This window comes from Salmo trutta, chromosome 34, assembly GCF_901001165.1.
Source record: "Salmo trutta chromosome 34, fSalTru1.1, whole genome shotgun sequence".
Classification (NCBI taxonomy): Eukaryota; Metazoa; Chordata; class Actinopteri; order Salmoniformes; family Salmonidae; genus Salmo; species Salmo trutta.
Genome location: NC_042990.1, coordinates 13,840,576 through 13,855,724, shown reverse-complemented (window position 1 = coordinate 13,855,724; position 15,149 = coordinate 13,840,576). Strand labels below are relative to the sequence as shown.

Sequence of the window (15,149 nt, the reverse complement as noted above, 5' to 3'; positions counted from 1 at the left end):
GAGGAGCAGACAGATATAGAGGGGGTAATTAACAAGGTAATGGAGTCCAGGTGAGTCCAATATTGAGCAGCTGCTCATAATGTTGGTGACAGGTGTGCGTAATGAAGTGCAACCTGGCACCATCACGAGGGAAAACGGGAGCAGACGTGACAGTTACATGTTACAAGTTCTACCTTCAATTGTTTCAGAACAATTTTGTTTGGCAGTCTTGGCAAGCTGTCTCACTTCTTGTTGTGTCTTAGACTGAAACAGACATGGTTGAGCCCATGTTGGGCATCAGAGTGGTGCAAGGTTTGAATTGCATGCTTTTATTGATCTGTTTAGGCACAACTGTTGTTACATACATCTAGAGTGTTTTTCCATGGTGCTCAATGCTAAAATACCTGTCAAGATTTTGACAAAGAATGAGTCAACTTCACAAGTATGATGAAATATTCCAACACTTTCTGGGAGTCTGGGGCTCCTCTGAACTCTCCTCTTTCTGGGAGGTTGGGGCTCCTCCAAAGCAGAAGTACAGGTACTATAAGAGAAACAACAAATCAATGTATTCATTAAAACTAAATGTATTTATTTATGCATTCGAAAGCTGACAAATACATTTTAGGATTTGGAGGTCAAGCTTGAAGGGAGACAGATCACCAAAATAATAAATCTAGGCTAACCTATGGATACCTGGAAAGTACAGGCTTTTCAGATAGTCAACAACCAAAAATGTGGGTTTTGTTGAGGGCAAAATATCTAAATTGGCTGCTGTTTAAACCAAGCCAAAACACCTTAATTTGTATTTTTTGAGTACCCTAATTTATGATTAGGGTTAAGGGTTTTGGTAATGAGTAGGGTGATGGTTAGAGTTATGGGCTGAGGTAGAGCCGGAAGGTGGCTAGCTTGCAGGTGACACGGCCCAGCAGTGCAGGAGAGTATAGATCCACACAGGTATCGTGGCCATGTACAAGATGTTGGAGGACGCCAGGTTCAGGCACAGGGTAAAGTTGGGGCGAGCGACGCAGTGTGACCACCAGGACAGTTATGTTACCAGGGAAGCCCAGTGCACAGCACAGCCCCAGGACAATGCTCTAAACCTTGGAGGGGTTCAAGCTGGAGATGTTGGAGGAGTTGAGGTTCTCCACGGTCAGTGAAAGAATAAGATAAGAGTTATCTGGAAGACAGTAGACATCTAATTCTATGTTTCTTTTTTTTTTGCATGTGCTGGACACTCCAGAACAGGTAGGGTTATAACAGTCTGAACACTAGAAAACAGTCTGCTTGAAATCCTCACAAGTTTGTTCTCCTCACTTGATCTCTTGTCATTGAGTGATAATAAGGAAAGTGATATGGGTTAACTGCCTCTGATCAGCTTCTTTCTCATGAGGTGTGTGTGTGTGTGTGTGCGTGAGTGACAGAGAGACATTTTTGGTCATCCGCCATACACAGTGAGACGTCTCCTGGGTGTTCGACCACGGGGCAGGGGTTTCCAGTACGTGGTGGACTGGGAGGGTTATGGCTCGGAGGAGAGGTGCTGGGTCCCCGCTAGAGACATCCTGGACCTGACCCTCATCGTCGACTTCCACCGCCGGCACTCCGGTCAACCAGCTACGCGCCCAGGTAAGACGCCAGGTGGTGCCCCTAAAGGGGGGGGGGTACTGTCACCCCTTGATCTGTTTCACCTGTCTTTGTGCTTGTCTCCACCCCCCACCAGGTGTCGCCCATCTTCCCCATTATCCCCTGTGTATTTATAACTGTGTTTTCTGTCTGTTTGTGCCAGTTCATTTTGTTTGTCAAGTCAACCAGCGGTTTCTCTCAGCTCCTGCTTTTCCCCAGTCTCTCTTTTTCTTTCCCTCCTGGTTTTGACCCTTGCCTGTCCTGACTCTGAGCCCGCCTGCCTGTTCACTCTGCTTGCCCCTGACCCCGAGCCTGCCTGACATCCTGTACCTTTCCCCCACTACTCTGGACTATTGACCCCTGCCTTCCTTGACCTGTCTATTGCATGCCCCTGTGGGAATATTAAACTATTGTTTATTGGACGTTGTCACATCTGGGTCTGACCTTCATATCTGATAATATTACTGTTCCAATAGCAACTGGAGGTGAGCAGCAGCACAGACTGAATTTTGCTCATGTTTCTAAGGTTATCTAAGCTTACCTTTTTACCTGTTCCAATTGTCATTTTAATGAATGATGACCATCATCTCTGACTCTACTGTCTCAGGCACCAATTATTTTAGACGGGGGCATGACGTATGTGAGGAGAATATAGCATTTTTCAAACACCTGAAACAGCTTTTTCCTGTAATCTAGAGCCATAATCATTCAGCCTAATTTCATGTAAAATATATAGGTAATCTAAGCATACCTTTTTACCTGTTCAATTATCATATTAATTAATGGTGACCATTGACTCTTTAAGAAATGGTGTGCCTTAGGAGTTTAGTACAACTGCAACACTGGTATACACTGGGTTTACAAAACATTAAGGACACCTGCTCTTTCCATGACATAGACTGACCAGCTGAATCCAGGTGAAAGTTATGATCCCTCATTGATGTCACTTGTTAAATCCACTTCAATCAGCGTAGACGCAGTTTAATAAGGAGTGTTAAGCCTTGAGACTACTGAGAAATTGACTGTATATATGTGCCATTCAGAGGGTGAATGGACAAGACAAAAGATGTAAGTTTACTTGAACAGGGTGTGGTGCACCGGTGTCAAAAACTGCAACGCTGCTGGGTTTATTATGCTCAGTTTCCCGTGTGTATCAAGAATGGTCCACCACCCAAAGTACATCCAGCCAACTTGATACAACTCAATATTAAAAAAAGTGTCCTTAATGTTTGTACCAGTGGAGGCTGGTGGGAGGCGATATAGGAGGACGGGCTCATTGTAATGGCAGGATTGGAATAAATAATAAATAAATGTAACGGTATCAAGGACATCAAATATAAGGAAACGGCATGTTTGACACCGTTCCATCGATACCATTCCAGCCATTACAATGAGCCCGTCTTCCTATAGCTCCTTCCACCATCCTCCACTGGTTTGTACCCTCAGTGTATAGGATCATAACCCAACAGGCAAGACAGCTATATAGTTAGGCAAGCTGCTCTAACAAGAATTGGCTTGGTAGCTAATTTTGAAGTTGGAAGATTGGAATAATATCTAGCTGACTCGCTAAAGCCAACTTAATAACATTGCTAGGTGGCTAGTATAACAAAGAAACAACAAAACATGTTTGTATTTATTCATCAAGAAGGAACCAATAGGCTACAGAGCTTGATCAAATCCATTTACAAACCTACCTCCTGCAAGTCCTGTCCATCACCGGCAGCTAAAATCAAATCAAAAGCTGTGTGTGTCACTCAACACTCTCTCTCTCCTCCTCCACTGACATTTACTGTTTGAATGCACTAGAGTGGCCTATCTAGTGTCCTGCCTAGCATATGTTTGTTCTGTGTTGCACCTTGGAAGGAACCACTTACTATGGAGAATGGGGGGGGGCTCTTTGCCTGGTCCAGTCAGCAAAATACAGCTGATGTTTTTATAAATAATTATGACAAAATGTGTAATTGTGTCACTTTTTCCACATTTTGTTGCACTACAAAATGGGATTAAATAAGGGATAATCAAAGAGGGGCTATGCGTTCTATGGAAAATAATGAACGATGTGGAAGGTGTGTTCCTGACCTGGAAGGTGTGAACTCAGCTTCCACTGAGTTGTATTGTTTTCCAGAGAATACAGAGAGCCCTGAATTGATTATCCCTTTTATACCATGGCTATAATTTAACACATTTGCTGCTAGAAATGTATTCATTTGCAAGTAGAAATGTGTTCAAAATCCACTGAAGTAGCTAGCAAGTTTACTTGATAGCTAAAGTTGTTGCCTTGGTAACCAAAGAAACAGACTTGCTAGTTTAAACAACCAAACCATCAGTCCTAGCTTGCTATCAAGAAAATCCAATTCAACAATGCCAATAATGTTTTCAATTCAACTTTTGCTTACAAAAGCAGCTCAAACATACTGTGCTAATATACCTTGCGTTATAGGGATATAATGTACGCTCTAAAAATGCTGTTCAAACCAATCAGATAAAGAGTATTCAACAATGCCATGGTATAAAATGGATAGAATTGTCCATTTATGTTTTACTTTAGTGCCTTATTGCAAACAGGATGCGTATTCTGGAATATTTTTACTCTGTACAGGCTTCCTTCTTTTCACTCTGTCATTTAGGTTAGTAATGTATTGACGGAGTAACTATAAATGTTGTTGATCCATCCTTGGTATTCTACTATCACAGCCATCAAACTGTATAACTGTTTTAAAGTCACCATTGACCTCATGGTGAAATCCCTGAGCGGTTTCCTTCCTCTCCGGCAACTGTGTTAGGAAGGTCCAGACGCCTGTATCTTTGTAGTGCCTGGGTGTATTGATATACCATCCAAAGTGTAATTTATAACTTAACCATACTCAAATGGATATTCAATCTCTGCTTTTTTTTAAAATTTCAAATCAAATATTATTGGTCTCATACACATATTTAGCAGATGTTATTGCGGGTGCAGTGAAATGCTTGTGTTCCTAGGTCCAACAGTGCAGTACTATCTAATAATTCACAACAATACACAAATCTAAAAGTAAAAGAAAGGAATTAAGAAATATATAATATTAGGACGAGCAATGTAGAATAGAATACAGTAAATACATATGAGATGAGCAAAGCGGTATATAAACATTAATAAAGTGACTAGTGTTCCATTATTAAAGTGGCCAGTGATTCCATGTCTATGTATACAGAGCAGCAGCCTCTAAGGTGCAGGGTTTATTAACCGGGTGGTAGTCAGCTAGTGATGGCTGTTTAACAGTCTGATGGCCTTGAGATAGAAACTGATTTTCAGACTCTCGGTCCCAGATTTGATGCACCTGTACTGACCTCGCCTTCTGGATGATAGCGGGGTGAACAGGCCGTGGCTCGGTGGTTGATGTCCTCAATGATCTTTTTGGCCTTCCTGTGACATCGGGTGCTGTAGGTGTCCTGGAGGGCAGGCAGTGTGCCCCCGATGATGCGTTGGGCAGACCGCACCACCTTCTGGAGAGCCCTGCGGTTGTAGGAGGTACAGTTGCCATATAAATTGTGACTCACCACCTGGATTCGGTCTTATATAGCAAAATTTGAATTTCTGTTTTTTACATTGGATAAAAGTAGAGACTCAGAGCTACAAAATGGTATATCATACACTGCATTTGAGGAACAATGGGATAGTAATTCTGCTTTGAAAGTTGATAAACTTGTAAACTCACTTTTGAGAAAATTGCATTTTAGTGTTTCGGTGAGAGAGCGCTTCTTTGTCTACACCCATTCACCTCTTAAGCTTTAGCCCCACCCATCTCGTTTCGTTCTCGGAGCGTTCAGAGAGCACACTTGACGCTCTGGCCGATGATTTGTTTCCCTATGGATAACATGAAAACAGCCTAACCAGCTCTGCTGGCAACAATTTCACTATGCTTTGTTGCCGACGTTTACTGACACCGGCCATATTCAACGGGTGTTGTACACTTTACCTTAAGACATGTAGCTAGCTACCAAGGTAAACAATGAACCTAAACAACATGTAAGATCACACACAGCAGATCACGTTAGCTAACGAGCCAGCCACCTAAAATTAGCTAGTAAACAACACTGAACAGTGCCAATTCATGTCATTACTACCCTGCATGAATCTGCTGGGTTCAATGTAAGCTAGCTAACATTAGGCTCTAACTAGCAAAGTTAACGGATCTGGGATACAAATAACGCCATACACGCAACGTTAGCTAATGAGGCAGACCCCAAACGTTAGCTAGGGAACCAGCCAGCTAACACTAGCTAACAGTACACGTTAGCTTAAGACATGTAGCTAGGTAAACAATGAACCTAGCTAGTGTTAGGGTTAAACTGGATATTTGTTTGCATAACCTATATAATATACCGGGGAAGCTATGCTACAATATTAAGTATATAAACTACGGATAAGTCAACTGCTGAAGACAAGAACTACAACCGGCGACAGGAAGTGCGTCACGAGGCTGGGATCAGCCCGCACGCCGACGATAGGATGAGCAAGTTTAAACCACGCTCCTCCTCCCTCTGACAGGCCAGCATTGAGCAGGAACCATCTCTGTTAGAGTATATAAGAGAGAACAATAGGATGTGACGTTCTCTTCTCTGTCTGCCCTGCGTGGTGTCACAGCGAGACCATAATATATATATATATATATATATATATATATATATATATATATACACACACATATACCTATACATATACATATACACACACACAAACATATTTACCATACACTAGTTTGCAATAATTAAAGAACAAACAAAACTTGAGATACTCTTTGCCAAATAATTTGTTCCTATACCAGATTTGAATTTACGCGACTTTACACTAGGCAAACTACATGTAATATCACAAGCCAGCCAGTTAATGTTAGCTAGTTAAACAACAATGACTAATAACGTCATACACGTAGCATTAGTTAGGGAGCCAGCCAGCTAACCTTTGCTAGCTAACAGTACACTTTAGCTAGAAATGAAACCACTTTGTCAAAATTAGAAACGTGTAATATCTGAAAATGTAACTAGCTAGACTATCTTACCAGTATACATCATCATTCATGATGGATGCATCTCCCTGTCGTGGATCCATGCCACAAATGCCTAGTTTGAAGGCATAATCCGGAAACAGGTGTTTTCTCAATCTCTTTAGCTATCATACTCTAATTCCACTGATTTCAAAACTCGATCCTCCAGAAAGTGGAGAGCAACACTTATGCAGTTAAAACACATTTTTAACCTGTTTAATCTAGGGGGCAGTATTGAGAATTTTGGAAAAAAAATATGTGCCCATTTTTAACTGCCTCCTACACCAACTCAGAAGCTAGAATATGCATATTATTGTTCAGGTTTGGATAGAAAACACTCTGAATTTTCTAAAACAGTTTGAATGGTGTCTGTAAGTATAACAAAACTCATATTGCAGGCAAAAACCTGTGAAAAATAGATTTAAAAAAAATTTGAATTTTGTGACTGTTCTATTTAGTGTCATTGTTTTATAGATACCATAGTGAGAAAGGATTCAGTTCGCAACTCCTAAGGCTTCCACTAGATGTCAACGATCTTTAGAAAGTTGTTTGAAGCATCTGTGATTAATACAGACCGAATTAGAATGCTTACAAGTTGACACGTCATCACTTCATTTTTTGCGCCTGCGCATAAATCTGAGAAGAGTGTCTTTGTCATAATCGTTTATTCTAGACACTTGATAGGTTGTGTGAAAATATTACTGATGTTTACTGATGTTTCACGTTAAAAATGGACCAAAAGATTAATGCTAAACAACGTTTGACATGTTTGAACAAACGTAAATAGATTATTTACTAGGTTTTCTTTAGCTTTTCGGCGTGACTTTACACTGCCCACCTCATTTTGTGGGAGCCTACTGAACGCTAACTATTTGGACATAAATTATGAACTTTGTCAAAAGAAACCACATTTGTTCTGGACCTGGGATTGCTGGCAGCGCCTTCTGATGGAGATAATCAAAGGTAAGGGGATATTTAGAATGTTATTATCGATATTAGATGATGCTAATGCTAACTGTATAGCTTAGCTTAGCTTCTAGCTTAGCTTGCTGTTGTTAGCATAGTACCCAGTTTATTGCAAAATGTGATTTCCCAGTAAAGTTATTTTGAGATCTGGCCATTCGGTAGCAATTACGAGATGATAATATATTATTCTTTGAATGACAATATTATAATTTACCAATGTTTTCGAATAGTAATTCCGTGATTTGTAATGCTGGATTCACTGGGAGCATTCGAGCCGAAAAAAATTCTGAATTTCACCGCGACTGTAAATGCTGTTTTTGGATATAAATATGAACTTGATGGAACTAAAAATGCATGTATTGTATAACATAATGTCCTATGAGTGTCATCTGATGCAGATTGTCAAAGGTAAGTGCATAATTCTAGCTAGTTTTCTGTCTGTTGATGCCCTTCTTTGAAATGGCTAAACATTACACACAGCTATTGTCAATGTACTCTCCTAACATAACCTAACTTTATGCATTCTCCGTAAAGCCTCTGAAAATCGGACAGCGTGGTTAGATTTAGGAGATATATCTTTCAAATGGAGGAAAATAGTTGATTATTTGATTATTTGAAATGATTACTCTTGCAGTTTTGAATTCCCCGCCATGGTCACATGACAATGAATCCCAATACCGGGATAAGATCGGGATAAGATCCTCAACACGTTTGACAAGATTACCAACACAGACTGAGCTCAAATAGACAGAAGCCATCTATTTGGCAGACCAATCCAAACTCCTCTCTCGGCATGTCCAGCCCACTCATTATCTCAGCCAATCATGGCTAGTGGGAGGTAGCTGACTTTTCTGTGGTTTACCAAAAAGTCTCATAATTTAACCATTTTAATTCGTATTTACAGATGGCATAGAAGTTATTTATTAAGTGACATGAAAGGAGCTGATCGTGGACTTCAGGAAACAGCAGAGGGAGCACACCCCTAACCACATCAACGGGACTGCAGTGGTGAAGGTGGAAAGCTTCAAGTCTATTTGAGCTCTGTCTGCCAAAAAACGCATTTTGCTAAAAACAAATGCAAACATTTTCAAATGGCTCTCCTGTGAAGTCGTGACTTGCGACATATGCCTAGTTTCCTGAAACAGGTTACAATTGTGCATCTGTAAAAGTTTGTGAGGGTCTTAGGGGCCAAGCTGAATTTCTTCAGCCGCCTGAGGTTAAAAAGGCGCTGATGCACCTTCTCCACCACACTGTCTGTGTGGGTTAACCATTTCAGATTGTCAGTGATGTGTACGCGGAGGAACTTGAAGCTTTCCACCTTCACCACTGCAGTCCCGTCAATGTGGATAAGGGTGTGCTCAGTCAGCTGTTTCCTGAAGTCCACGATCAGCTCCTTTGTTTTGTTGACGTTGAGGGAGAGGTTATTTTCCTAGCACCACTCTGCCAGGGCCCTCACCTCCTCCCTGTAGGCTGTCTCGTCATTGTTGGTAATCAGGCCTACTACTGTTGTGTCGCCTGCAAACTTGATGATTGAGTTGCCACGCAGTCATGGGTGAACAGGGAGTAAAGGAAGGGGTTGAGCACGCACCCTTGTGGGGCCCCTGTGTAGAGGATCAGCGAAGTGGAGGTGTTGTTTCCTTCCTTCACCACTTGGGGAAGGCCTGTCAGGAAGTCCAGGAGCCAGTTGACCAAGGCGGTGTTCAGACCCAGGGTCCCGAGATTGGTGGTTACTATGGTGTTGATGGCTGAGCTGTAGTCAATGAACAGCATTCTGACGTAGGTATTCCTCTTGTCCAGATGGGATAGGGCAGTGTGCAGTGCGATGGCAATTGCATCGTCTGTGGATCTATTGGGGCAGTAAGCAAATTGAAGTGGGTCTAGGGTGTCAGGTAAGGTAGAGGTGATATGATCCTTAACCTGTGAGGACAGACGTTCCGCTAGCGGAACCCCGTTCCGCCTGCGGAACCCTTAGCCAACAGCCAATGGCATCGCACGGCGCGAAATACAAAACCAACTAAAATACCACAATTCAATTTTCTCAAACAATCAACTATTTTACACCATTTTAAAGATAAGACTTTCGTTAATCTAACCACATTGTCCAATTTCAAAAAGGCTTTAGAGCGAAAGCAAAACATTAGATTATGTTAGGAGAGTACATAGACACAAATAATCACACAGCCATTTTCCAAGCAAGCATATATGTCACATAAACCCAAACCACAGCTAAATGCAGCACTAACCTTTGATGATCTTCATCAGATGACACTCCTAGGACATTGTTATACAATACATGCATGTTTTGTTCAATCAAGTTCATATTTATATCAAAAAACAGCCTTTTACATTAGCATGTGATGTTCAGAACTAGCATATCCACCGAAAACTTCCGGTGAATTTACTAAATTACTCATGATAAACGTTGTCAAAATACATAAATTATTTTAAGAATTATAGATACAGAACTCCTTTATGCAATCGCTGTGTCAGATTTGAAAAATAGCTTTTCGGCGAAAGCACATTTTGCAATATTCTGAGTACATAGCTCAGCCATCACGGCTAGCTATTTTGACATCCGCCAACTTCGGGGTCACCTAAACTCAGAATTACTATTAGAAAAATTGGATTACCTTTGCTGTACTTCATCAGAATGCACTCCCAGGACTTCTACTTCAACAACAAATGTTGTTTTGGTTCCAAATAATCCATAGTTATATCCAAATACCTCCGTTTTGTTTGTGAGTTCAGGTCACTATCCGAAGGGTAACGCGCGAGCGCATTTCGTGACAAAAAAATGCAAAATATTCCATTACCGTACTTAGAAGCATGTCAAACGCTGTTTAAAATCAATGTTTATGCTATTTTTCTCGTAAAATAGTGATAATATTCCAACCGGGCAATGTTGTATTCATTCAAAGACTGAAAGAAAAACATGGCTTGTTCTCGTGACCGCACATCTCCAGTCTCAATGTCCCCAGGCTGACCACTAACAAACTCTGCTCCTATACTTTGCCCAGAGACAGCAGACACCCCATTCCACTTTCTGGCTGCTTTAGAGAGCCAATGGAAGCCTTAGAAAGTGTCACGTTACAGCACAGATGCTGTAATGTCGATAGAGATGCAACAGAAGGACAACAAATTGTCAGACGGGCGCTTCCTGTATGGAATCTTCTCAGGTTTTGGCCTGCCATATGAGTTCTGTTATACTCACAGACACCATTCAAACAGTTTTAGAAACTTTAGAGTGTTTTCTATCCAAATCTACTAATTATATGCATATTCTAGTTTCTGGGCAGGAGTAGTAACCAGATTAAATCGGGTACGTTTTTTATCCGGCCGTGAAAATACTGCCCCCTATCCCAAAGAAGTTAAACAACAAAATATGGAAAAAGTCAAATGGTGTAAATACTTAGAGCAAGACCAGTGTATGAATGCTTAGCTGATTGGGCCAAATTTGGTTCCAGTCAAAAGGATATCTACAGTATGACTCATACCGAAGCCATGTGCTCTAAACCCACTGGTCTTCATGATGTTACTAATACTGAAACCATGTGCTCTAAACCCACTGGTCTTCATGATGTTACTAACACTGAAACCATGTGCTCTAAACCCACTGGTCTTCATGATGTTACTAATACTGAAACCATGTGCTCTAAACTCACTGGAACTATCTGGGGACAGGTGAACATCTGGCTTCGGTACTGCTCTTTTCTGGGAGTGTTACAGTAACCCTGCCCATGCAAATATTACTTTCAGCCACACCACAGAACACAATCTCCCAGCCTCAAACCCTCTGGGACTGTGGCAGCTGTGTGTGTCTGACTAGGGCTGAGGAACCAGACTTCACGGTAGACTATGCATGACGTTCAAGTTGGGGACTTCACTCGCAGGTCTTTTATGGCTACGTAAACTACATTTATTTGTGACAGATATTAGTTGGATGTATTCCTGTCTGACAAAAAGAAGTCAAAGGGTTCATCTGGGGGACACTGTCAGACTTTCTTTACTATAACATTGGGGTCCTGCAAGGGTCAATATTAGGCCCCCTTCTGTTTATCATCTATATAAATGATCTCCCACTCGCTTGCCCACAAGTTAACATGCAGATGTATGCAGATGATACATTCATGTACGTACACTCAAAAACATTGTTTACAAGTTAACTGAAGCTATGGTACACGTTTCTAAATGGATGACTGATTCTTACCCGCATTTAAAAATCAACAAGACTGTTTTTCTGTACTTCTCTAAGAAATCCATTGATTCTTCCCAACAAGCTGTTCTTGTTAATGGGGAGAATCTGAAAGTTGTGTCAAACTTCAGGTATCTCGGCGTCATTTTGGACACCAACTTGACATTTAAGAAACATGTGAAGAAGGTTGGTTAACACGGTCAAGTCTGGATTATCCAACACTAGGTTTATAAAACCTTAACTTCTTCTGGAGGCCGCCAAGCTGTATATGCATGCTATGATCTTCTGACACCTGAGATATTGCCTCACAAGCAGGAGCTACTATTCTGAAACCAAGTGAATCACTCTGCAAACAAACACTTAAGATTTATGATAACAAACCAAACACACGGTACCGTGTGGCTCAGTTGGTAGAGCATGGTGTTTGCAATGCCAGGGTTGTGGGTTCGATTCCCGCGGCGGACCAGTACGAAGAAAGAAAAAAAAGTGTATGAAATGTATGCATTCACTACTGTAAGTCGCTCTGTATAAGAGCGTCTGCTAAATGACTAAAATGTAAACAGTTACCACCATTGTCACATCATTCACAAACATTATTTCAGTCTGGATAGCTTTAAGCAGTATGTAGATATAAGCCTTGTCTTTAAGATCCTGCATGGTCTGGCCCCTCCACCCCTATGCTGGCATATCATGCTCAAGGAAGGCACCTCCAGGATAACAAGGGCAGTAACTAGAGGGGATTGCATTTGTCCCTTTTGACACAGTATATTCGCTCAATTTGCCTTTTCTGTTAGAGCTACAATATACTGGAATGCAATGCCCATGGACTTGAGAAGCTGCACTGATTATTGTACATTTACATTTAAATTGAAAACATGGCTCAAATCTTTCCAAACCTGTACAAGAGTTATCTGTTGCTCCTTATATGTAAGACGACAATTGATGAAAGTGTTTTTATTACAAATAATTAGTTGTTGGAATTATATATTATTGGATGTAATGTATTTGTACTATACTGTATCATAATGATATCAAACTAGTACTTCTTGAATGCAAACGATACGACTGTATTCTCTCTTTCAAGGTTGGAGGGGTAGAGAAGTTGAGTAGAGCATGAATAGTTGGGTTCGGACAGGGTCAACATTCTTGCTTTTGCGTACTGAAATTGGTCCTTCTTACAATTTGAATAGAAAATCTAAACCTATTCTGAATTTTGTTCAACATATCCTTCAAAAGAAGCATTTTCTACAGCTCTGTATCCTTAGTGGTCCTAGTGTGTTTACAAAGATGTATTATTTTTGCAGAATATATTGAGAGATATGTACAGTATGTGTCATATTTCGAAGAATTGGTGTTTAGAATACTTTAGACTACGGGAGACTCTGTAGCTCTGCAGCTGTTGAGTCAGAGCAGTTCCTCTTTAGCTGAAGGAGGTTTTTGTACGACGCTCTAACACTGTGTGAACGGATAATAACCACCCTGCTGACAGTAGTAATCTCCTGCATCTTCAGCCTGGACTCCACTGATGGTCAGAGTGTAATGAGTATAAGGACTAACAGATCCACTCCCACTGAAACGACCTGGAATCCCAGACTGACGGTTTGTACCAGAATAAACCAGGAGTTTAGGAGCTTCTCCAGGTTTCTGCAGGTACCACTGGAGATAATTACCAGTACTTGAACTGGCTGTACAGCTGATAGAGACAGTATCTCCTGATCTAACAGACTGAGATTTAGGAGACTGAGTAAGAATTATATCTGCTGATGATTCTGAGAAAAAAGAAATAAGTGAAGAAAGGCTGATTAGGAAGGTTATCACAACAAATAGACATTGATAATCTTCCAAATCTTATCATGAAACATATCAGGCAAAACCAGATTATTTGATTTTGTTATCATCAATATTCACAAATTAAATTTCAATCTCTCACCCTGAATAAGGAGCCCCAGTGTCCCCAGCAGTAGAATCAGTGACATCATCATTGTGCTGCGTGTCAGTGGCTCTGAAAGGAGTGAACAGTCACTGATCAACACTGGGGTTTTAAAAGTATGAGGAGCAGTGAGGCAGGACAGATATGCAAAGCTTTCATCATTCACACAAATACATGCACGTACACACACACACACACACACACACACAGATAAATGAAGTCAGCAATTCCAAAGGTAGGCCTACTGTGAGACTAATCCGGACGCTGATAAGAAATCCCGCTGTGCCCTCAGACGACACATCAAACAAGCAAAGCGCCAATACAGGATTAAGATTGAATCCTACCACACCGGCTCTGACACTCGTCGGATGTGGCAGGGCTTGAGAACTACTACGGACTACAAAGGGAAACCCAGACGCGAGCTGCCCAGTGACGCGGCCTACCAGATGAGCTGAATGCCTTTTATGCTCGTTTCGAGGCAAGCAACACTGAAGCATGCATGAGAGCACCAGCTGTTCTGGATGACTGTGTGATAATGCTCTCGGTAGCCGATGTGAACAAAACCTTTAAACAGGTCAACATTCACAAAGCCTCAGCGCCAGACGGATTACCAGAACGTGTACACGGACCAACTGTCAAGTGTTCTCATTGGCATTTTCAACCTCTCCCTGACCAAGTCTGTAATACCTACATGTTTCAAGCAGACCACCATAGTCCCTGTACCCAAGGAAGCGAAGGTAACCTCCCTAAATGATTCCCGCCCTGTGGCACTCACGTCGGTAGCCATGAAGTGCTTTGAAAGCCTGGTCATTGCTGACATCAACAGCATCCTCCTGGACACCCTAGACCCACTCCAATTCGCATACCGCCCAACAGATCCACAGATGACGAAATCTCAATCGCACTCCACACTGCCCTTTCCCACCTGTACAAAAGGAACACCTATGTGAGAATGCTGTTCATTGACTACAGCACAGCGTTCAACACCATAGTGCCCACAAAGCTCATCACCCTGGGACTAAACACGTCCCTCTGCAACTGGATCCTGGACTTCCTGACTGGCCGCCAACAGGTGGAAAGAGTAGGCAACAACACATCTGCCACGCTGATCCTCAACACTGGGGCCCCTTGGGGGTGCGTGCTTAGTCCCCTTCTGTACTCCCTGTTCACCCACGACTGCATGGCCGGGCATGACTTCAACACTGTCAGTAAGTTTGATGACGACAAAGATGAAACAGCCTATAGGGAGGATGTCAGAGGCTTGGCAGTGTGGTGCCAGGACAACAACCTCTCTCTCAATGTGAGCAAGACACAGGACCTGATGGTGGACTATAGGAAATGGAGAGCTCTGCCATGGAAAATAATGTTACTGACACATTTCAGTTAATGAACCTCTCTCCATGAAAGCTTGGCTGATTGGGCCAAATATAATACCAGT

General features: G+C 41.8%; 1 long non-coding RNA gene across 1 annotated transcript; it reads right to left on the bottom strand.

Annotated features, from left to right (window-relative positions):
- Window positions 1–292: 292 nt before the first annotated feature.
- LOC115173651 (uncharacterized) lies at window positions 293–4,960 on the bottom strand. Its single transcript, XR_003871641.1, has 2 exons — window positions 4,927–4,960; window positions 293–520 (listed from the first exon to the last, which is right to left on the bottom strand). It is a non-coding gene; the product is annotated as an uncharacterized LOC115173651 (long non-coding RNA).
- Between the last annotated feature and the right edge of the window lie 10,189 nt (window positions 4,961–15,149).